Here is a 23,164-nt window from a genome sequence, read left to right on the forward strand (position 1 = left end):
ATCCGTCTTCGAATCACAACTACATACAAGAATAAGACAGACAACAACTGAAATAATTTCCTGCTAGTCTCCGCCAGAGACTTCTCCGGTATACCAAGCCTAATCCAGAGATCAGCGAGAAGATGCAAGCCGGGCTGCCGGGGTGGCAGCTATCCAAGTCTGTTGGCGGTCGATGAACTGCCGATGTGCGCCCTAGCGCCGGCCTTTATAGCGCTTGGGCGGATGAGTACGTCGGAACTATTTTCCATCACGTGGTTTGACGTGTGAAAATAGTTCCGGGAACTGCAGCGACCTCTTCATTATGTTTTTGTGGCCGCTGGTGTCTTTGATGTGGTGTTGTTGTTGTGGTTGTTGCTGTGGCCGTTCATCAATATTGCCTGCCGGTTGTGTAGTGTTTCGGTGTGCCCGCGAGGCGGGCAACCCGCGGCTGCAGGCTGTCTGTTTGGTTGCTGATACTGTAGGCGTCGTGATGTATGGTGTAGAAGGCCACAGCACTATGTTCTTTACAGTACGTCTTACGTAAGAATTTCTTCCTTGCACTATTTCTCAGAAATTAAACGTATGTCCCGATTTTAATTTAATGTAGTCTTCGTTTTTGTGCTGAATTGTGATAATACAAAATTTGAAGTGTTCTGTACCTCCGTCGATAAAAACAGAACCTATGTAGGATTACTTAGTCGTCCGTCTGCCTTTCTCTCTGTTAAGACCGCTTTTTCTCTGGCGGAAGTTAAGGTATCAAGTCAAAATTTATGTCAGATACTGATGTACTCGATCCGTTGGTGGTGTAAAATAATTTAAGGATTAACTCAACGCAGTCAAAAGACACGAGAGTCTATGTCACATATTTTGATACTTGCAAAATTATTCCTCAAAAGCTACACATGAATTATCTGTATACGAGTAGATAGTTAAGTTTGTACAGAACCCGCGGAGTCCTACAGGCGCTTGTCGGGTTTCTAGTGCTACTAGCAATTTAATGGGTCAGTCTATTTTTATGAGATTACAATAGTTCAAAGGAATCTAGCAGTCAGTCCTTTGCAGTGCCGAGGTTCATGGACAACACGTACGAGTGTTTCTCGGTAAATGGGAACTGAGACCAGATACAAATCTGTAAACCATTTGCAAACGTAATAGTCGGTGGCACGGAAATATAGTTCCCACGGGACGCCACGCGCCTTACTTTGTTTTAAAAGCCCGCCTACCCGGTGAGTCCCAAGAGCGCAGAGAATTAAAAGGTAGCGCGGAGCCGTAGGAGCGACGGCGGACCAGCTTCCAGCCGGTGAGCGGTCTGCTTTAGCGGCTTTGCGCCCCCGCTTCGTAATTAGCTTTTCAAACAAATTCCGAGTGACTTACAGACCCGGCACGGGTCGCCATAAAACTGAGTGGTTTATCCGGGCTGCAACTTATCCCCTTTGATAAAGTGGCAACTGGAATCTAAAAGCAAAATTAACTTCCTCTCTCCACTAAAAATGTAAAACATAAAGGGAAGGAGTAACGAAAGAAGCCACTAAGAGATGCACCGCCACGGGTGCCACTGTGATCTCATCTCGCCGCCGGGTAATTCTGAAGCAGGCGCTCGTGCCGGTCCCCATATAATAAGCCGCGAGGGGACCGCTCCGCAGGTATATATACGCTGTGCTGACGGCGCGACCACCTCGTTGTGGGGATTCCGTCTCGGGACGGAAATTAATATCAGCCGAGATTAAAACGGACTCCAGTGAGTTCTTTGACTCGCCCTGCGGCCAGAATCCTGAGAGCGCTCCACACTGGACTGGAGTAGGAAGCAACCCACGGTGCCAACATCCGGAGGGCTGTCCTGCGCGTAATAACGTGGCACATTCATCCTATCGCAGACGTCCAATGCGACAGCTCAGCTCGCGTTACACCGATGTTGGTGCGCCCTCATTTTAACAACAATTCAGTTTAGATCTTATCGATCAGAGTTCAGTCAGCTGGAAGAGCATTTCTGCAATCTGTACTCGGTGATGCTTCACTATTTCGATCCTTCACCACGCAAATGTGTTCTACGGAGAGCCTTGCGGCCCTCAACTACAGAGAAGGAGTGACTCGAGACGACGCCATTTTAAACTTGGTTCATAGTTCATCCTCAGGGTAAACTAACGGAAGCTGAGCGACTGGACGACAGCTACAACGCACAACAGGTAGGTGTCGTAACGCAATTGAATCGGTCATTATGAAAAGGTCATAACTCCGTAAAACATGATTTTGACATATTCTTAATAACCGTTTGATGTTTCAATGGTAGAAGATATTAAGTACTTGGACATTTTTTGTGCTCCTCTGGAATATACCGTTCGTTTTTTTATATCTTCTATCTTAACTTTGTTTATAGAACATTTAACTCCGTGTGCTAAAGTTGTTTGGAGTCTGATATTAGCTAGGGCGTTTAAAGGTCTGAACGTTTTGAGACAGTCCATCAATGAATGATCGGGCTACTAGTACCCCTGTGTTGTGGCTGTCATGCTCAAACGTATTCTACTGTGAAACAATGATGTTCACTTTCATTGAACTATCTTGTCCCATTTTTCTAAAATCTGTGAATTGAATTAAAAAAAAAAAGATCTGGCCTCCAGAACTTGTACTTCTTAAAAATGTTATTATCCTCAAGGTAGTTTACAATGAATGAGTTCTTTTTATTGGCAGAATGAAGAATAAGTTCAATACATTCTTTCACAGTGTAAACTCTGTCAGTTGGTCGCAGCTTTCTTCTTATATCCCCAAACAACCTGTCACAAGGTAGAAAAGAGTGCCCCCGGATAGGAAAGCATAGAAAATTTTTTTCAAACATACCAGTCGCAGGAGTGTTTTGTCCTTTGTAGTTAATGTACGCATATCCTCGTAATCTAGCCCTCCTTATTGTGATGTGTTTGTATTTATCACTATGCCGTATGCCTTTCGTCTTGTTATACCTGTCACCTTCTTCATTTGAGTCCATGTTCTCTTTGCTGATTAAATTGACACTACTAATGAAAGATTCGACATCAACCACACAAGATTTGTCTTACAATGTGGTGCCAACACTAGATCGTGGAATCGGTACTGGTAAAATTTGATTCTTGTTAATGCAGGTGTATATAAACCGTAGGCTACTTCCGTTGATTTTAAAAATATTACATAAAACTAACGAGATGATGTAGTCTGAAAACGTCACGAGTCGTGGATCCATGACATTTTCATACCAACTAAAAAATTTGGCAACGATTTTCTTGGCTTTAAAGGCAGAAACTTATGACGTTGTCAACACAGATACACTAGTCTACAGATGGAGAATGCAAAAGCACTGAAATCTGAATCTGTTAAAAATTGGACTCATGACCTTTTCATAAAAACTGATTCAATTGGAATCAAACACTACGTGTGTATTACATGTTTTGTCGTTATTTCAGCGCGAATGGTACACTGAGGCATGCTAAGGCATTGCCAGTCTCCGCTACTTCTGCCAAGAGTTCATCTAAATGTGCAGACCGTATAGTTCTCGGTTAGAATCTCCTCACTTTCTCACTCCAGCCATTCCTGCCCATTTGGCCTTGTCTCGTTCCAAACGTTTCAAGCACACGAAATTTTTCAGTTTTGGTCGCGCTTTACTATTTCTGATTTTGACCACCCATTTTGGCTAACTGCCATCATCGGATCTGTCATGAGACGTGAGGTGTAAACACTGGATATAAAATTCTGTGCACGTATTACAGAAATATTTTTCATAAGAAAATAACCATAAGATCTACGTTATGTCAAAGGGTAACAAAATGTGAAATGCTCAGAATTAATAGTGTTCAAACACAGAAATATAGATGAGTCGTACATACCATACACTTTAAAAAAATCAATACAGTGTATATCGTAAAATGATACATACTTGTACGAAGTGTAGGTGGATACTGGCGGCACCACAATCGCCGTGAACACAGTAAATTATTCGACCGCAATCAGATGGCGCTCAAACACAACAGCAGCACAGACTATTTGGTATATGTCAGATAAGTTGAAACTGGACTAAATGTATGTTACATTTTAAATATACTTTCCTTGTTTGTAAATGTTTGAATAACATCAAAGTCACAAATCCATATGGATTAATTCATGTGCATCAATATGGCTCCAGTAAGATTTTAACAAACTTGATGTAACATAAGGACTGCACGACGTAAGACAGCAATATCTAAATATTGCAGCACCAAATAATAGACTGTACACAATCTTTATCGCTCGTTATGACTGCCATTTTGTATGAGAAATTGTCTCAAGTTCTTCCAAATTATTGAGACCATGGCCTTTGGATGGTCTGTAAACGATTTCAAGGGTTTCAGTAATAGGGTCTAGATTATGTTTCTCGGAATTTAATGGACTTCTCAAAACTCTCTTGATGGGTGCGTAAGTATGCTCCCTATATCTTGTTTCAAAATTCATATCTGCCTGGGCTATATAAAATTCATTTCAATCCCTGCATATACCTGCATATGAGCTTATATCCTCCAGACGTCGAAAATTTATTTTCATTATTTTCTTTAGAATGACGTAATCTGTTACCTAAATTTCCAATGGTAGGAAATTCTATTTTTAAATAACTTTTTATTGATGATTTCGCTTTGCGTGCACAATGTGGAAGAAGCATAAAGAATTATGATAAATAAATAAGAAGCGAAAATCATAATAAACAGCAAAAAATAGAAATTTTGCTACATATCAATGATGTAGGCCTGAAGTTGTCCTCTTCACACTATCCCTGACAAGCAATAAGTCGAGCTTTGCTATTTTAATTCGTGTGTAACAAACGATAGAATGAATAACCAGGTTACAGAACTTTAAACTTTGAGAGACGTTGTATCACAGTATCGCCTGGTGTACTATTTAATCGTTAAATGATAAGATTAGTTTACAATCGGGAATTTGCATTTTTAATAGAACAGAGATACTAACTGAGTAAGACGCATTTAAAATCCGATAAGCTACGTTTGCGTGGTACCAATAAGTTACTTTTGCTTTAGGTGAATAAATAGAAGGCATCATTATGCCTAAAGGAGATAGGTCAGGTACAGTTCTTAGTCATTCAGCACGAGTCATTCTTCTTGTGGGATACATATGTGGTTGCTAAGTGTGGATTCCTTAAATACCGTCTTTTGTAAATCGTCTTAAATAGTCGCTGTGTCGTTATATGCTCGTTTAGAAATTCATCATGAATTTCGCTACTAAAAGAAGTACAAATGAAATTAAAGTAACCTGAAAGCCAGCTAAAACGCTCCATTTGATTCACGTCATGCCCGTGATGTCACTGGCTAGCACGCTGTATCTAGTGTCGTGAAGGCATAATATTTCGGTTGTTTGATTAGTGACCTGGAGGAACAGGAAAATTGCAACGTGTAAACTTGTCGTAGGCAAACACAATGATATGCTGTATTGGGATCTATGTCTTGGAAAATGGGTTACAAAAGATGTATAGTGCTATATTATAAAAATACGTCTGTAAAAACTCCTGACAAAATGATTTTCTTCCTTCCAAAGAACGAGAAAATGCGTAAAATGTGCTGGAAACTCGCTCGCAGAGACCCAAATGAAATTTCGATCAATACATGTGTTTATTTACCTCAACATGTTGTCGCTTGCAACGTAACAGGCAGCGTGCTGGCATGTAATGCAATGTTCACCAGATATATCCTCATATGCACTATCATTCTTAAAAAAGTTTTCGTTCATAGTCTGTTCGCTTTTTTAGTTTACTTTATTCGTAGTACAGTTACGTAAAGCTTTAAAATTCATATCATATTACATTTTAATATCTGTTTCATTTATTAGCTTCATTTTGCACCTGATCAATTTGAGATGAGTCGCAAAGATGGTGTTAAGAAACTATATTTTATTCATGATGTAGCTCTTATTCTGAAGACTCTGAGAAACGATTTAACAATTTCCGCCCCCATTACTCTTTGCAAAAAAGTCGTTGAAGACAATAACTCACCACTTCCAACTATCTCCATTGAAAGTTTTGTAAAACTGTATGATTTTGACAGAGAGAAAAATTTAACATTGCTTGCAAGCTACGAGGAAATAAAATACGAATCGGGCATTATAATGAAATTGAAAGTTAGACCTTACTCCTAGCCCGTGAGATCACCAGAGCTTCAGTCAACAATAGTGCGTTTTCGACCACATGACCAAACCTTGAAATTTACAGATTTATAAGCTTAAATACAGAAAACTAACAGATATTTTGTGAAAATATTCACCGATAATGCTGTAAATGTTACAATCATTCAGAATAACAACAATCGCCAACACATTTTTAACAAAGGAGAATAAACTATTATGTACCCTTATGTGGGAATAAAATAACCAAATTTTGTGAGGGCTTACCACGACACGGTACAACTGTCGGCTAGATTCGGGAATAAGGAACTCCTTGTAATTCTTCCCGATTTATGGAGGCTAAATCTACATCCTTACTTTGGACGTCACGTAGCCGTGTGTGGTGTAGGGTACTTCTGGCCTCACCTCCGTTTCATCCCCTTCTGTACCATTCAAGAACGTGAGTGGGAAGAGGGATTGTTGGTATGCCTTCTTATTAGCTTCAATTTCACAGATTTTACTGCTGTCTTGGGTGTCCTATGTGGGAGAAAGTAAGACATTATCTAAATCTTCTTGGAATAGTCTATCTCGGAGTTTTAACAGTAAATTTCTCGTCGATGAACAGGGCCTCTTTTGTATCGCCTGTATCCACATACATACTCCGCAGGCCACCACACGGTGCGCGGTGGAGAGTGATACGATAAAAGATGTGGGATGAATTTTGTGAAGGGTTAAGACACGGTCGATAGTTGAGCGAGACTGAAACTAATCAGGGAAATACTGGGCTGCAGTCTGAATTTCCAGTGGAAGAACTAAGTACGTTGTAGTTGACAGGTTGTGTCGATCTAAATAAAGTTTCCTGCTCTGGGAGCTACGACAGTTCAAATTTTGCTTACAACACTGCGGAGCGTATGGACCGGTAAGGCAGGCGGTACCAGGTGACTGTTCGCAAGGGTGAGGGGTAGAGTAGAATGTTAGGACTCCATTTCTTGGAAGACATAGGATTTGTGAAGGTATGTGAAGTGTTTGAAGAGGTGTGGGGACATCAAAATTGATAGTAGATCGAGTGATGCTGCGTTTTATACGATAGGACAGGATTATGTGCAGAAATATCGATACATTAGTCCACAGATTTACTTGAGGACAAGCAGCTGAAATGTGCAACTTCTTCGGTCAGAAATTAGCATTGATCCACACGACAAGAGTTGCAAATGTAATACGGAAAATGTCAGATACCCAAGGAGAAAGACCAATGCTGCAGTCTGAATGCTTGCGCAAACTGCAGTATACTGTACGCTGTTCGAGGGGTTTAGAGTATGTTTTCAGAAACAAATCGATTCTAGGAACCAGTGTCGGAAACACCACCGAACGACGCTAGTAGTGTTGAAGTTAAAGACGCAGGCACCTATCACTACGCTATGTTGTTTGTTGTCAGTGACCATGACTGATTACCATCATCGCCAATAGAGAAGCTGGAGCTAGGAGCTGCGTTGAAGGCCTCGTCTCCTATTTCTGTGGTGCTCTGTTTCTTCGATGGATTACGCTTTCAGACATGCATTTCCATGTGCAGTTTATTTTACTTTTGGGACCATTAAAAATCTCTAAATCTTTTCGGAATACATAAACACTACGAGATGTTCCGCCTAGACTAAGTCAGTGTAAAAACTCATTTTTTGCTGCCAGAGGGGTGGCCTAAAGGCCGGCGCCGGCGTCTATACGTTCGACGCTCTGTAGCGTCGACCGATGACGTATCCAGACACGGATTCCTATCCTCGATTTGTTCCTCAGGACATTGCCTACCACATCTCGAAGTCTGCCGCAGCATTTCTGGGACACTCTATACGTCACGTCGGTGCGTGGCAACGCACAACGACTATTTATCGTACATCGAAAACGAACTCTGTAAAATAGCGATTTACGCTAAATATACATAAGGTTTTGGCAACGTGCTGAAGACAATCACCACGACATAAATACGAGACGGAAGAGGAGGAGAGAAGAAGATAATGATCAGCTGCGCGTAATGATGATGCTGTAGCTCTAGTCTACGAAATAAATAAATGTTAATTAGCTTGAAATGAAACACCGAAAACTTTTTGGAACGTGTCAAATTACAAAGACCCATTTTGTGTACCATCTTATGTGAATGCGTCTGTATGTCGACAAACCGTACAGTTACTACTATCGTTAATACATTATATTTGAAAAAATATACGGAAACTGAATCGGAGGGCGGGAACTTCAAGGACTAGTGCGGAATGTGAACCTTAGGAGGGGCAGACATCCATGCGCCATTTTATATTTGATGGGGGGACGCATTAAATGGTTGAAATCGCTCTGAGCACTATGGGACTTAACATCTATGGTCATCAGTCCCCTATAACTTAGAACTACTTAAACCCAACTAACCTAATGACAACACACAACACCCAGCCATCACGAGGCAGAGAAAATCCCTGACCCCACCGGGAATCGAACCCGGGAACCCCGGGCGTGGGAAACGAGAACGCTACCGCGCGACCACGAGATGCGGGCACGCATTAAATCTTGTAGGTACTTGTTACTGTCGCGTCCATGTGGGCCATTTAGTAGTTTCAGTTCATAGTGATCGTTGCTCTCCAATCAATTCTGTTCACAATACGTACAATATAGCAGAGAAATTGTGGACGAGTGGCCTGTTTGACTCAAATTTATGTCGGGTGTAGCAAAGCGCGTTCCGAAAGGTGTTGGGAAACTTTTGGCTGTAATCGAAGATAAAATGTAACACGAGCTTTGGATTCTGTCTCATATTAACTCATGTCATTAGCCCGCGAATGTAGACAGTGGGAAAGTATCATGACACGATGGCCTCGTACGATTAGCGTTCAATAAGTAATGCGACACTTCTTTTCTGAAAGCAGGTTGGCTTTATTCAGAATTCCAATACGCCGTATTATTCCCAATACTTTTGGCAACAATACCCAATTTTTTAACGTAAGCTCCGTTCAATGCGACGGCCTTACGCGACCTTAATGGGAGGGCGTCTATGTCTGCACAGTACTGCTCAACTGGTCGACGTCGCAGCCAACGTCTTGCTGCCTCAATAACACCCCCATGATCCATGTAATGCTTCCTGAGGAGTGCATGTTTTGATAGGCTGAACAGGCGTTGCTCAGAAGGTGCGATACCTGGGCTTTAGGTTGGTAGAGAAAGAATAGCATAGCAAAATTTTGTGATTACTTCTCGGGTGCGCAGGCTCAAGCAGTAGAGATATCCAGTTGATCAGCGAGGTGTCTGAGCCATCGATCACCTCGAATAACCCTCCGTACGTTCCAAATTGCACAAGACTCAGCTTTGTGGCCCCGGGCGGCACGCCGGCGATCACACCAGTTTGCGCGACCTTGTTGCGATGATGACAGACGCCTTGCTCAATGACTCACCGTGCTTTTGTTCGCTGTTAGGTCTCCGTAGACATAAATATGTACGATGTTGTGCTTTTCCCCCGAGTGAAACTTAGCTCTCTGCCTGGAACACACCTGCGTTAGAGACATCAGTTTGAAAGCGACGAGGGTTGGAATGTTAACAGTGGCAACTATTTATTTACAGGTCCTACAAAATAGATACGTGTTTTAAAGTATTACTGACCTTCAAAGTAGTCACCAGCGTTGTGTATAACCCGTTTCTAGCGATGTGGAAGTCGTAGGATACTCATAGCAGTTGTGTTGACAGTTCGAGCGGCGCGGTCTATTGCCCGACGAATTTGTAGCACATCTGAAGTGAATGCCGTGAAGTGTTTCCTTCAGTTTAGAAATCGAGTTGAACTCAAGAGGGCTTAAGTCAGGGGAGTGCAGTAGGTGGTATAGCACTTAGGAGCCCTATCAGTCAAGCACATCGGCAACAGCTTGCGCCGTATTTGCTTGAGCATTGTCCTGCAAAATGATGGTCAGGTCTTGCAGAAAGTGTCTTCACTTCTGTCTCTGTCTTGTTCATTTTTGGAACACAACGTACGACCAGCCTACAGCCAGAAGTGAAGACACTTTCTGCAGGACCTGACCATAATTTTGCAGGACAATGCTCAAGCACGTACAGTGCAAGCTATTACTGATTCGTTTGACTGAGGGCTGCTAAGTGCTACATCACCTACTGCACTCCCCTGACTTAAGCCCTCGTACGTTCAGCTCGATTTCTAAACAGAAGGAAATACTTCACGATATTCGCTACAGAAGTGCTACAAATTCGTCGAACTTTCAACACAACTGGCACTGCTAAGAGTATCCTTCGACTTCCACCTCGCTGGCAGTGGGTTGTATACAATGCTGCTCACTACTTTGAAGGTCAGTAAAACTTTGAAACACACATCTATTTGTACGTGCTGTAAGAAAATAGTCGCCACTATGAATGTCCCAGCACTCGTGCACACAAAGTGATTCAGGAAGATATGCAAATATTTTCAAATATTATTCTACAACTAAAACTAAAGAAAAAATTTCGTAGAAACACAAATGTTTAGTTACGGAGTTATGGCTAACAAAAGATTTTTCCTGAAATTTAGGAACTTTACTAATATGAAGCCATCGCAAAACTGTACGGAGTTAAAGTAAAGCACGATTTCCATTTATTTTGTTGTTATTGATCTGGTTAATCTAATGAAAAATGTCATAGGCGTGTATCTGCAGTAGTTTTCCAGAACATCCAGAGAAGCAAAGAAGTAATTACATAAAATTTTTAATTTATGAACTACTTGGCCCAATTTTTTTAAAATTACAGATAATTGCACAAAATTTCCAACAGAGTTGTAGATAATTTAATTTTGGATGATCGTAATAACGATAACTGAAATTGCATGAATGTGTCAGATAATCTACTTTTATTAATGCCATATCACTCGTGAATTCATGTTAAACCGAAAAAAAACAAAGCCCAGTGTTATGAAAGTTGTACAGTGTACATACAATTTCACAATACATTCACAATAAATGTTCAGAAATGTCTCCACCGATTTCAATGCATTTAGCTGCACGTATATGAACAGATTGTGTTGCTAGGTGGAGAGCCTGTCTCCCGTAACAGTCGAAATACTCCAGTAACGGTTAGTGCATTCGATATGCTCAAAGTTGAATGACGTATGCGATATTCATTAACTGCAGCCGTAGCATTACCATCGCATTTGCCATAAATAAACACCATATCGGTGTATTCCTCTGTTGTAAATTTGAGACGCATACCTATTTGATAAATAATGTAAAAGCTACAAGAGGTTCTATGTGGTTTCATTTAAATAGACTGTTGTTATTATGTTCTTTCACTGAATAATACAAAAAAACTAACTCATTTCAAAGTTAGGAAACGACTGAAACAACTCACTAACGGTTGCCAACAACGACATAAACGTTTCTATATTCTTAATGGAAAGTAAACAATTTACTTGTATAATAACCCTTGTTTCTCTGGATGTTCTCGAAAACTACTGTATACACACTTGGGGGACATGTTAGATTCACCGGACCAAAAACAACGAAATAAATGGAAATTGTGCTTCACTTTAACCTCTTACAGTTTTTCGGTGCATTCATATTAGTGAAGGTGCTAAGTTTCAGGTAAAATCTTTTGTTAGCCCTAACTCCGTAACCAAAAATTTGCGGACCTTTGTTTGTATGAGCTTGTTTCGTTAGTTTTACTTGTAGAATAAGAGAAAATATTTACATATATTTGTGAATCACCCTGAGTAGGTCGCCGCCTATCAGCCATTATCTCTCAAAAAATATTGAAATGTGTGAAATCTTATGGGACTTAACTGCTAAGGTCATCAGTCCCTAAGCTTTCACTCTACTTAAGCTAAATTATCCTAAGGGCAAACACACACATCCATGCCTGAGGGAGGACTCGAACCGCCGCCAGGACCAGCAGTCCATGACTGCAACGCGCCAGACCGCTCGGCTAATCCCGCGTGGCACAGTTTCTCTTTAAAAGTGCAGAATTTGTTACGGGGCATTGTAGAATATTCCCGCTGGCAGAGAAGAAAGTGTGTTACAATACTTACTGAACGGCCCTCGTAATACAGAATCTCCCGTCCTATTTCGATCTAGAGCGACAGCGTCAGATGGTACCGGGGGGGGGGGGGGGGGGGGGCTCAACGAACTGAGAGCAGTATTGCGGAAGTGACTGAGGGAAGCAGGCACGGAGGAGAGTGGGACGCGGTGACGTCTTGGCCGCCGGTTACGCAGAGCGGGCTCACAAATACGGCGGAAGCGGAAGTGGGCGCCGGTATTAAAAACGATAAAGCAGCGCCAGAGCGGGACGGCGGCCCCGGCTGCCGCAAAGTGGCGCCGCCATCTCGCTGTGCTACAGTGTATACACCGCCTGGAGGCCCCTCTGACGCCCATGTCCTGCCACTCAGCGGATTTCCTCCTGCGAGTTCCGCTGCTGAGTCATCACGGAGACTCAGCGAGAATCCTTCTGCGTACCTGGGTGCTTTCCATAAACTTTAGAATGCGTCACGGATATGGAAGTTGCGAAACTTCGTAAAAATACACAGTCGTGCTACTACGTACAGAGGCTACCTGGTTTCATGGAAACATTTGAACATAAAGCTCGCCTTTTCTTTGTATACATATCTAGAGCTGGACTGGCACAAAATGACTCGCCATTCATTCCCCTCCAGCGTCTCCTTCCAGCCCTCGTCGTGCGCTGTGGCAGCCACAGCCACGCGGTCCAGTACTGCAGCGACGACTGTCAGTCGCCCTGCATTGTGAATCCTACCTGCTCCCCCTATGCATCAACGTAAATTAGAGAAATTAGGGCTCGCACAAAACAATTTAAGTGCTCGTTTTTTCCCGCGTGCTGTTCGAGAATGTGAAGGTAGAGAAATAGCTTGAAGGTGGTACATTGAACCCTCTGCCAGGCACTTTGTTGTGAATAGCGGAGTAATGACGTAGATGTAGATGTAGAACTATGTAAATGATTTATAAAGCATGATATTAATGTTAACTATGAGAAAAAAGTAATACCTTCAGTATACGCGCTACGGTCGCAGGTTCGAATCCTGCCTCGGGCATGGATGTGTCTGATGTCCTTAGGTTGGTTAGGTTTAAGTAGTTCTAAGTTCTATGGGACTGAGGACCGCAGATGTTAAGTTACATAGAGCTCAGAGCCATTTGAACCATTTTTCAGTACACGGTTATTCAGAGTCTTGGATATTAATAACCGCTTCGGCTGTATTATGTCTTTTATTATTGGGTCACTACCGGCTACGTGGAACTAAAAGCCACATCTTCACGTCAACATACACGATGTGGTCAAAAGTATCATGACATCCCCAAAAACATACGTTTTTAATATTATGTGCATTGTATTGCCACATAATGCGACCTCAGTAATCATTAGACATCGGGAGAGAGCAAATGGGGTGCTCCGCGGAACTCACGGACTTCGACCGTGGTCAGCTGATTAGGTGTCTCTTGTATCATACGTCTGTACACGAGATTTCCACACACCTAAATATCCCTGTTGTTGTTGTGGTCTTCAGTCCTGAGACTGGTTTGATGCAGCTCTCCATGCTGCTCTATCCTGTGCAAGCTTCTTCATCTCCCAGTGCGTACTGCAGCCTACATTCTTCTGAATCTGTTTAGTGTATTCATCTCTTGGTCTCCCTCTACAATTTTTACCCTCCACGCTGCCCTCCAATACTAAATTGGTGATCCCTTGATGCTGCAGAATATGTCCTACCAACCGATCCCTTCTTCTAGTCAAGTTGTGCCACAGCTCCTCTTCTCCCATATCCTATCCAATACCTCCTCATTAGTTATGTGATCTACCCATTTAATCTTCAGCTTTCTTCTGTAACACCACATTTCAAAAGCTTCTATTCTCTTCTTATCGAAACTATTTATCGTCCACGTCTCACTTCCATACATGGCTACACTCCATACAAATACTTTCAGAAACGACTTTCTGACACTTTAATCGATACTCGATATTAACAAGTTTCTCTTCTTCAGAAACACTTTCCTTGCCATTGCCAGTCTACATTTTATATCCTCTCTACTTCGACCATCATCAGTTATTTTGCTCCCCAAGTAGCAAAACTCCTTTACTACTTTAAGTGTCTCATTTCCTAATCTAATTTCCTCAGCATCACTCGACTTAACTCGACTACATTCCATTATCCTCGTTTTGCTTTTGTTGATGTTTATCTTATATCCTCCCTTCAAGACACTATCCATTACGTTCAACTGCTCTTCCAAGTCCTTTGCTGTTCCTGACAGAATTACAAAGTCATCGTCGAAACTTAAAGTTTTTATTTCATGTCCATGGATTTTAATACCTACTCCGAATTTTTCTTTTGTTTCCTTTACTGCTTGCTCAATATACAGATTAAATGACATCCGGGATAGGCTACAACCCTGTCTCACTCCCTTTCCAACCACTGCTTTCCTTTCATGTCCCTCGACTCTTATAAGTGCCATCTGGTTTCTGTACAAATTGTAAATAGCCTTTCGCTCCCTGTAGTTTACCCCTGCTACCTTCAGAATTTGACAGAGAGTATTCCAGTCAACATTTTCAAAAGCTTTCTCCAAGTCTACATATGCTAGAAACGTAGGTTTTCCTTTTCTTAATCTAGCTTCAAAGATAAGTTGTAGGGTCAGTATTGCCTCACGTGTTCCCATATTGCTACGGAATCCAAACTGATCTTCCCCGACGTCGGCTTCTACTAGTTTTCCCATTCGTCTGTAAAGAATTCGCGGTAGTATTTTGCAGCTGTGACTTATTAAACTGTTAGTTCGGTTATTTTCACATCTATCAACACCTGCTTTCTTTGCGATTGGAATTATTATATTTTCCTTGAAGTCTGAGGGTATTTCAACTGTCTCATACATTTTGCTCACCAGATGGTAGAGTTTTGTCAGGACTGGCTCTCCCAAGTCAGTCACGTACATCGCCCTTCTATAATCCCTCTATATACTCCTTTCACCTTTCTGCTTTCCCTTCTTTGCTTAGAATTGGGTTTCCATCTGAGCTCTTGATATTTATACAAGTGGTGCTCTTTTCTCCAAAGGTCTCTTTAATTTTCCCGTAGACAGTATCTATCTTACCCCTAGTGAGATAAGCCTCAACATCCTTACATTTGTCCCCTAGCCATCCCTGCTTAGCCATTTTGCACTTCCTGTCGATATCATTTTTGAGACGTTTGTATTCCTTTTTGCCTGCTTCATTTACTGCATTGTTATATTTTCTCCTTTCATCAATTGAATTCAGTATTTCATCTGTCACCCAATGATTTCTACTAGCCCTCGTCTTTTTACCTACTTGATCCTCTGCTGCCTTCACTACTTCATCCCTCAAAGCTACCCATTGTTCTTCTACTGTATTTCTTTCTCCCATTCTTGTCAATGGTGCCCTTATGCTCTTCCTCAAACTCTGTACAACCTCTGGTTTAGTCAGTTTATCCAGGTCCCATCTCCTTAAATTCCCAACTTTTTGCACTTTCTTCAGTTTTAATCTACAGCTCATAACCAATAGATTGTGGTGAGAGTACACATCTGCCCCTGGAAATGTCTTACAATTTAAAACCTGGTTCCTAAATCTCTGTCTTACCATTATATAATCTATCTGATACCTTTTAGTATCTCCAGGATTCTCCCATGTATACAACCTTTTCTTATGATTCTTGAACCAAGTGTTAGCTTCGATTAAGTTGTGCTCTGTGCAAAATTCTAGCAGGCAGCTTCCTCTTTCATTTCTTCCCCCCCAATCGATATTCACCTACTATATTTCCTTCTCTTCCTTTTCCTACTCTCGAATTCCAGTCACCCATGACTATTAAAGTTTCGTCTCCTTTCACTATCTGAATAATTTCTTTTATCTCATCATACATTTCTTCAATTTCTTTGTCATCTGCAGAGCTAGTTGGCATATTGACTTGTACTACTGTCGTAGGCGTGGGCTTCGTGTCTATCTTGGCCACAATAATGTGTTCACTATGTTGATTGTAATAGCTTACATGAACGCCTATTTTTTATTCATTATTAAACTTACTCCTGAATTACCCCTACTTGATTTTGTATTTATAACCCTGTATTCACCTGACCAAAAGTCTTTTTCCTCCTGCCACCGAACTTCGCTATTTTTCACTATATCTAACTTTAACCTATCCATTTCCCTATTCAAATTTTCTAATCCAGCTGCAAGATTAAGGGATCTGACATTCCACGCTCCGATCCGTAGAACGTCAGTTTTCTTTCTCCTGATAATGACGTCCTCCTGAGTAGTCCCTGCCCGGAGATCCGAATGGGGGACTATTTCACCTCCGGAATATTTTACCCAAGAGGACGCCATCATCATTTAATCATACAGTAAAGCTGCATGCCCTCGGGAAAAAATTACGGCTGTAGTTTCCCCTTGCTTTCAGCCGTTCGCAGTACCAACACAGCAAGGCCGTTTTGGTTATTGTTACAAGGCCAGATCAGTCAATCATCCAGAATTTTGCCCTTGAAACTACTGAAAAGGCTGCTGCCCCTCTTCAGGAACCATACGTTTGTCTGGCCCCTCAACAGATACCCCTCTGTTGTGGTTGCACCTACGGTACGGCTATCTGTATCGCTGAGGCACGCAAGCCTCCCCACCAACGGCAAGGTTTATGGTTCATGGTTCATGGTTCTCTAGGTCCGCTGTTTCCATTGTGATAGTGAAGTGGAAACTCGAATGGACAGGTACAGCACAAAAGCGTGCAGGCCGACCTCGTCTGTTGACTGACAGAGACCGCCGGCAAATCAAGAGGGTCGTAATGTGTAATAGGCAGACATCTACCCAGACCATCACACAGAAATTGAAAACGGCAACAGGATCCACTGTAATTACTTTGGCAGTTAGGAAGGAGGTGAGAGAACTTGAATTTCATGGTCGAGCGGCTGCTCATAAGCCACACATCACACCGGTAAATGCCAGGCAATGCCTCACTTGGTGTAAGGAGCGTAAACATTGGACGGTTGAAAAGTGGAAAACCGTTGTGTGGAGTGACGAATCACGGTACACAATGTGGCGATCCAATGGTAGGGTGTGGGTATGGCGAATGCCCGGTGAACATCATCTGCTAGTGAGTGCATCGCCAATAGTAAAAGTCGGAGGCGGTGGTGCTATGCTGTGTCCGTGCCTTTCGTGCATGTTGGCTTGCACCCCTCGTAGTTTTGCTTGGCATTATCACAGCACATGACTACACTGATGTTTTCAATACTTTCTTGCTTCCCACTGTTGAAGAGCAATTCGGGGATGGCGATTGCATCTTTCAACAAGATCGAGCACCTGTTCATAATGCACGGCATGCTCCGGAGTGGTTACAAGTCAATTACATCCCTGTAATCGACTGGCCTGCACAGTGTCCTGACCTGAAACCCATAGACCACCTTTAGGCTGTTTTAGAACCCCGACTTCGTACCAGGCCTCACAGACTGATATCTATACCTCTCCTATAATGCAGCACTCCGAGATGAATGGGCTGCCATTCCCCAAGAAACCTTCCAACACCTGACTGAAGATACGCCTGCGACAGTGGAAGCTGTCATCAAGGCTAAGTCTTGGCCAACACCGTACTGAATTCCAGCAATACCGATGTAGGGCGCCACGTGTCCAAATACTTTTGATCACATAGTGTTTGACTAAAACGTTCGAATTGAAAAGTTCGGAATCTTCTTACCCAACATTCGTCGTCCATCAGCACAAAACATTGCTAGAAGGCGGTATGTCACAGAATAAAACAGCCACATTCCAATATAGTGGACGGGTCTGCTTCTCCGTTCTACACGGAACGGCGTACGGGGGATGCGGCCGCATGCTCTATTATGCCACGACACCGGTAGTGGTCCAATAATAAAGGACTAAAGACGGCTGAAGCGGTTATTAATATCCAATATGCCCCACTTGCAAGTTTGTCTGCGATTATTGAAAAACTTGGAAGTTATTTTCTAATTTGCTAGTGGTCCAATAATAAAGGACTAAAGACGGCTGAAGCGGTTATTAATATCCAATGTGCCCCACCTGCAAGTTTGTCTGCGATTAGTGAAAAACTTGGAAGTTATTGTCTAATTGAAAGAAAAGAAATAAAATATTTCTTGCACTCGATCAATAATTTTCGGAGTGAAGTGGCATCAACGTCTACCCAGAATTGCTTAAATTTTCTTTGCGACTATGATGGATATCGTCACGTATTACATCAGTAATTTTTGTTAAATCTTACATTGGGGTCAGAATTCTAGCACTTTTCGAACATAATACAGCAAAAGCTAAACAATTTATTCCTTTTTTCTCAACATTGACCAACGAAGCCATTTTCAGTAGGGACCATAGCTTGTGTATCACCGGTACAAATTGTTGAGCATTTCTGAAGTCATCGTTTTGTGAACATATATACCTTATAACGGCATAAAATATCCAATGCTGCTGCTCCGGAGAACTGACCACCATTATTACGCAAATAAAAATTAATAGTTGACTGATATCTGTCTGATTAGTACCTTCTACAGAGAGTTTACGATTAAATTGTTAATTTCTTTTGCCCGTATCTAGAATTCGCCTATTACAGTGTTACGTTAACAGCGAACCGGTTTTTAATGTTCAGCAGCATCGCTCTAACCAAATGCTTCCATCGTTTTTAATGCACTTTCTTCCTCGAGTGTGCCAGCACTTAAGCATTTCTCACCTGTTACTAATTTTGAGTATAATGCCTACATACCTTTAAAAATGTTTCTTTAAGACTTGCAGGGTCATGAAACTTTTCTAGTTCTTTTTTTTTAAGTTATCTACTGAAGTGCATCGTTCGTTGTCAGAGTAGCGTTCGTGTCTTGCTTTCTCGGGAGAAGCGAGCTTTGTTTTTAATCAGTATTTTTTTAAATTTTTTCTAGACATTGTAAACAACTGCAACAGAATAATAGCCACCTTAGTAGCCAGGATCTAAGCGAAAATAATAGCCACAGTAATGACCAAAATGACAACCTCAGCAATAGCGCAACGTGGAGAGTAAATCTGAATAAAGCAACCGATGCCTTTTGGGGGAATGGTTTGCTACCCATGCTTTGCCAGGCTTGTTCTAGACCACCTTTTGCATGTAATGTACGTTTCATTTTTTAACAGGCAAAAGTAGGTAACGGTCTCCATTCCTTACTTCCAAGAGCACTTCATTATCATCTTTCCTTTGAATTTGCAACCCAATAATTACACCGAAGAAACGAAGCAAAAAATGTGAATTTCCTAAAAGGGGATGAGGAAACGAAATTAGTCTCACCACAGTTGCAACGAGTCCTTGATACGCTCGATACTGCCGCTGGGGCTTGATATCCTAGCTGCTCCCGTCACAGGATGTGGGGGATCTTGTTGACCATGTACGTGCCTCAGCGTCCAATCCCTAGAGAAGCTTTCCGTATGTGTATTGGCATTTTCGTGTTGGAAAATGCCAGCGAGATAGTACCACATATTCAGCTACCACATGAGGACGCAGGATGTCCCTCACATACTGTTGTGCCGTCAGAGTTCTGTCAGTCATTACTGGCCGTGACCTGAAGTCATATCCTACACGATGACTTCAGGATTAGCAGCGCTGTGCCTCTCCGACACACTGGAAGAACCTCTTCCCAGGCTACGCTAATCATCACCAGCTCGTGCTTCCCGATCATCGCACAACTCCCAATCATCCGTTTGTGCTGGCCTGTTAGTGGCAGACTATGCATGGGAGACCAATGACCCGGTCTGGCTGCTCCTGGTCCCGACCAATGGCACAGGATGACACAGAACGCTGCAAGCCCTGATGCGAAGAGTTTACGGTGTGCTCGGTGGACAATACGACAGTCTTTCCTCGTCTTGGTCAGTCATGGTAGACTGAACCTTGACGATGAGAATGCCCTCACGTTCCCATGCAGTCCAACATCGGGCGACTCTCAAATCTGAACGCCCCACAAATTTTGGTACTGCACGATTCGGCCAGCTGGCCACCTGGAGACCACAATGTTACCACTTTTAAACCCTGAGCTCCTAATAACGCTGTCTCATATGCGGCAGTTCTTTGTCCCTCACAGTGGAGACTCACCGTCTCATGCTGTCCGCATACCTTACACACACACCAAATCGAGTTTTGCATGACTCCGGTTCCCAGAACTCTTGAAGATATACGTTAACTGAGGGTATTGTATGGCAGACACAGTCCCTCTGAGGATTCAGGGATGTTCCTAAACCCTCCCAAAAATATAAACAACCATGCATGAGCAGCGCCTATTAGACGGAGGTAATGAAGACGGTCATTACTACGATTTAGTCGCGATCGCATTGTTACTTTGTTCCAGGAAGGTCTCTCAAAAAGGGAAGTGCCTAGGCGTCTGTGAGTGGTCAAGGCGATGTCGTTCAGACATGGAGGAGACACAGAGAGACAAGAACTGTCGATGACATGCGTCGCTCGTGCCACCGAAGGGGTGCTACTGCAGTGGATGACCGCTGCCTAAGGATTATGGCTCGCAGGAACACTGACAGGAACGCCACCATGTTGAATAATGCCTTTCATGCAGCCACAGAGCGTCGTGTTACGACTCAAACGGCGCGCACTAGTCTGCATGATGCGGAAATTCACTGCCGACGTCCATGGCGAAGTTCATCTTTGCAACCAGGACACCATACAGCGTGGTACAGATCGGCCCAAAAACTTGCCGAATGGACCGCTCAGGATTGGCATCACGTTCTCTTCACGGATGAGTGTCGCATATGCCTTCTAACAGACAACCGTCGGAGACGTGTTTGGAGGCAACCCGGTCAGGCTGAACGCCTTAGACACAGTATCCAGCGAGTGCAGCAAGCTGTTTTAGGATGACATTATGTGGGGCCGGCGTACGCCGCTGGTGGTCATGGAAGGCGCCGTAACAGCTTTACGATACGTGAATGCCATCCTCCAAACGATAGTGCAACCATATCGACAGATATTGTCGAGGCGTCTGTCTTCAATGGACGACAATTCGCGCCCCATCATGCACATCTTGTGAATGACTACCTTCAGTATAAAGACATCGCTCGACTAGAGTGGCCAGCATGTTCTCCAGACATGAATCCTATCGAACCTGCCTGGGATAGATTTAAAAAGGCTGTTTATGGACGACGTGATCCACTAACCACTCTGAGCGAGCTACGCCGAATCTCCGTTGAGGAGTGGGACAATATGGACCAACAGTGCCTTGATAAATTTGTGGATAGTATGCCAGGACGAATACAGGCATGTGTGAATACAAGAGTACGTGCTTCTCTGTATTAGAGGTACCGGTGCGTACAGCAATCTGGACCACTTCCTCTGAAGGACTCGCTATATGGCGGTACAACATGCAATAAAAAAAGCGGAAATGATGTTTATGTTGATCTCTATTCCAGTTTTCTACATCTACATTCTACATTCATACTCCGCAAGCCACCCAATGGTGTGTGGCGGAGGGCACTTTACGTGCCACTGTCATTACCTCCCTTTTCTGTTCCAGTCGCGTATGGTTCCCGGGAAGAACGACTGTCTGAAAGCTTCCGTGCGCGCTCGAATCTCTCCAATTTTACATTCGTGGTCTCCACGGGAGGTATAAGTAGGGGGAAGCAGTATATTCGATACCTCATCCAGAAAAGCACCCTCTCGAAACCTGGCGAGCAAGCTACACCGCGATGCAGAGCGCCTCTCTTGCAGAGTCTGCCACTTGAGTTTGCTAACCATCTCCGTAACGCTATCACGGTTACCAAATAACCCTGTGACGGAACGCGCCGCTCTTCTTTGGATCTTCTGTATCTCCTCCGTCAACCCGATCTGGTACGGATCCCACACTGATGAGCAATAATCAAGTATAGGTCGAACGAGTGTTTTGTAAGCCACCTCCTTTGTTGATGGACTACATTTTCTAAGGACTCTCCCAATCAATCTCAACCTGGCACCCGCCTTACCAACAATAAATTTTATATGATCATTCCATTTCAAATCGTTCCGCACAGATACTCCCAGATATTTAACAGAAGTAACCGCTACCAGTGTTTGTTCCGGTATCATATAATCATACAATAAAGGATCCTTCTTTCTATGTATTCGCAATACATTACATTTGTCTATGTTAAGGGTCAATTGCCACTCCCTACACCAAGTGCCTATCCGCTGCAGATCTTCCTGCATTTCGCTACGGTTTTCTAATGCTGCAACTTCTCTGTATACTACAGCATCATCCGCGAAAAGCCGCATGGAACTTCGGACACTATCTACTAGGTCATTTACATACACTCCTGGAAATGGAAAAAAGAACACATTGACACCGGTGTGTCAGACCCACCATACTTGCTCCGGACACTGCGAGAGGGCTGTACAAGCAATGATCACAAGCACGGCACAGCCGACACACCAGGAACCGCGGTGTTGGCCGTCGAATGGCGCTAGCTGCGCAGCATTTGTGCACCGCCGCCGTCAGTGTCAGCTAGTTTGCCGTGGCATACGGAGCTCCATCGCAGTCTTTAACACTGGTAGCATGCCGCGACAGCGTGGACGTGAACCGTATGTGCAATTGAGGGACTTTGAGCGAGGGCGTATAGTGGGTATGCGGGAGGCCGGGTGGACGTGCCGCCGAATTGCTCAACACGTGGGGCGTGAGGTCTCCACAGTACATCGATGTTGTCGCCAGTGGTCGGCGGAAGGTGCACGTACCCGTCGACCTGGGACCGGACTGCAGCGACGCACGGATGCACGCCAAGACCGTAGGATCCTACGCAGTGCCGTAGGGGACCGCACCGCCACTTCCCACCAAATTAGGGACATTGTTGCTCCTGGGGTATCGGCGAGAACCATTCGCAACCGTCTCCATGAAGCTGGGCTACGGTCCCGCACACCGTTAGGCCGTCTTCCGCTCACGCCCCAACATCATGCAGCCCGCCTCCAGTGGTGTCGCGACAGGCGTGAATGGAGGGACGAATGGAGATGTGTCGTCTTCAGCGATGAGAGTCGCTTCTGCCTTGGTGGCAATGATGCTCGTATCCGTGTTTGGCGCCGTGCAGGTGAGCGCGACAATCAGCACTGCATACGACCGAGGCACACAGGGCCTACACCCGGCATCATGGTGTGGGGAGC

The sequence above is a fragment of the Schistocerca gregaria genome, chromosome 2, assembly GCF_023897955.1.
Source record: "Schistocerca gregaria isolate iqSchGreg1 chromosome 2, iqSchGreg1.2, whole genome shotgun sequence".
NCBI classification, from domain to species: Eukaryota; Metazoa; Arthropoda; class Insecta; order Orthoptera; family Acrididae; genus Schistocerca; species Schistocerca gregaria.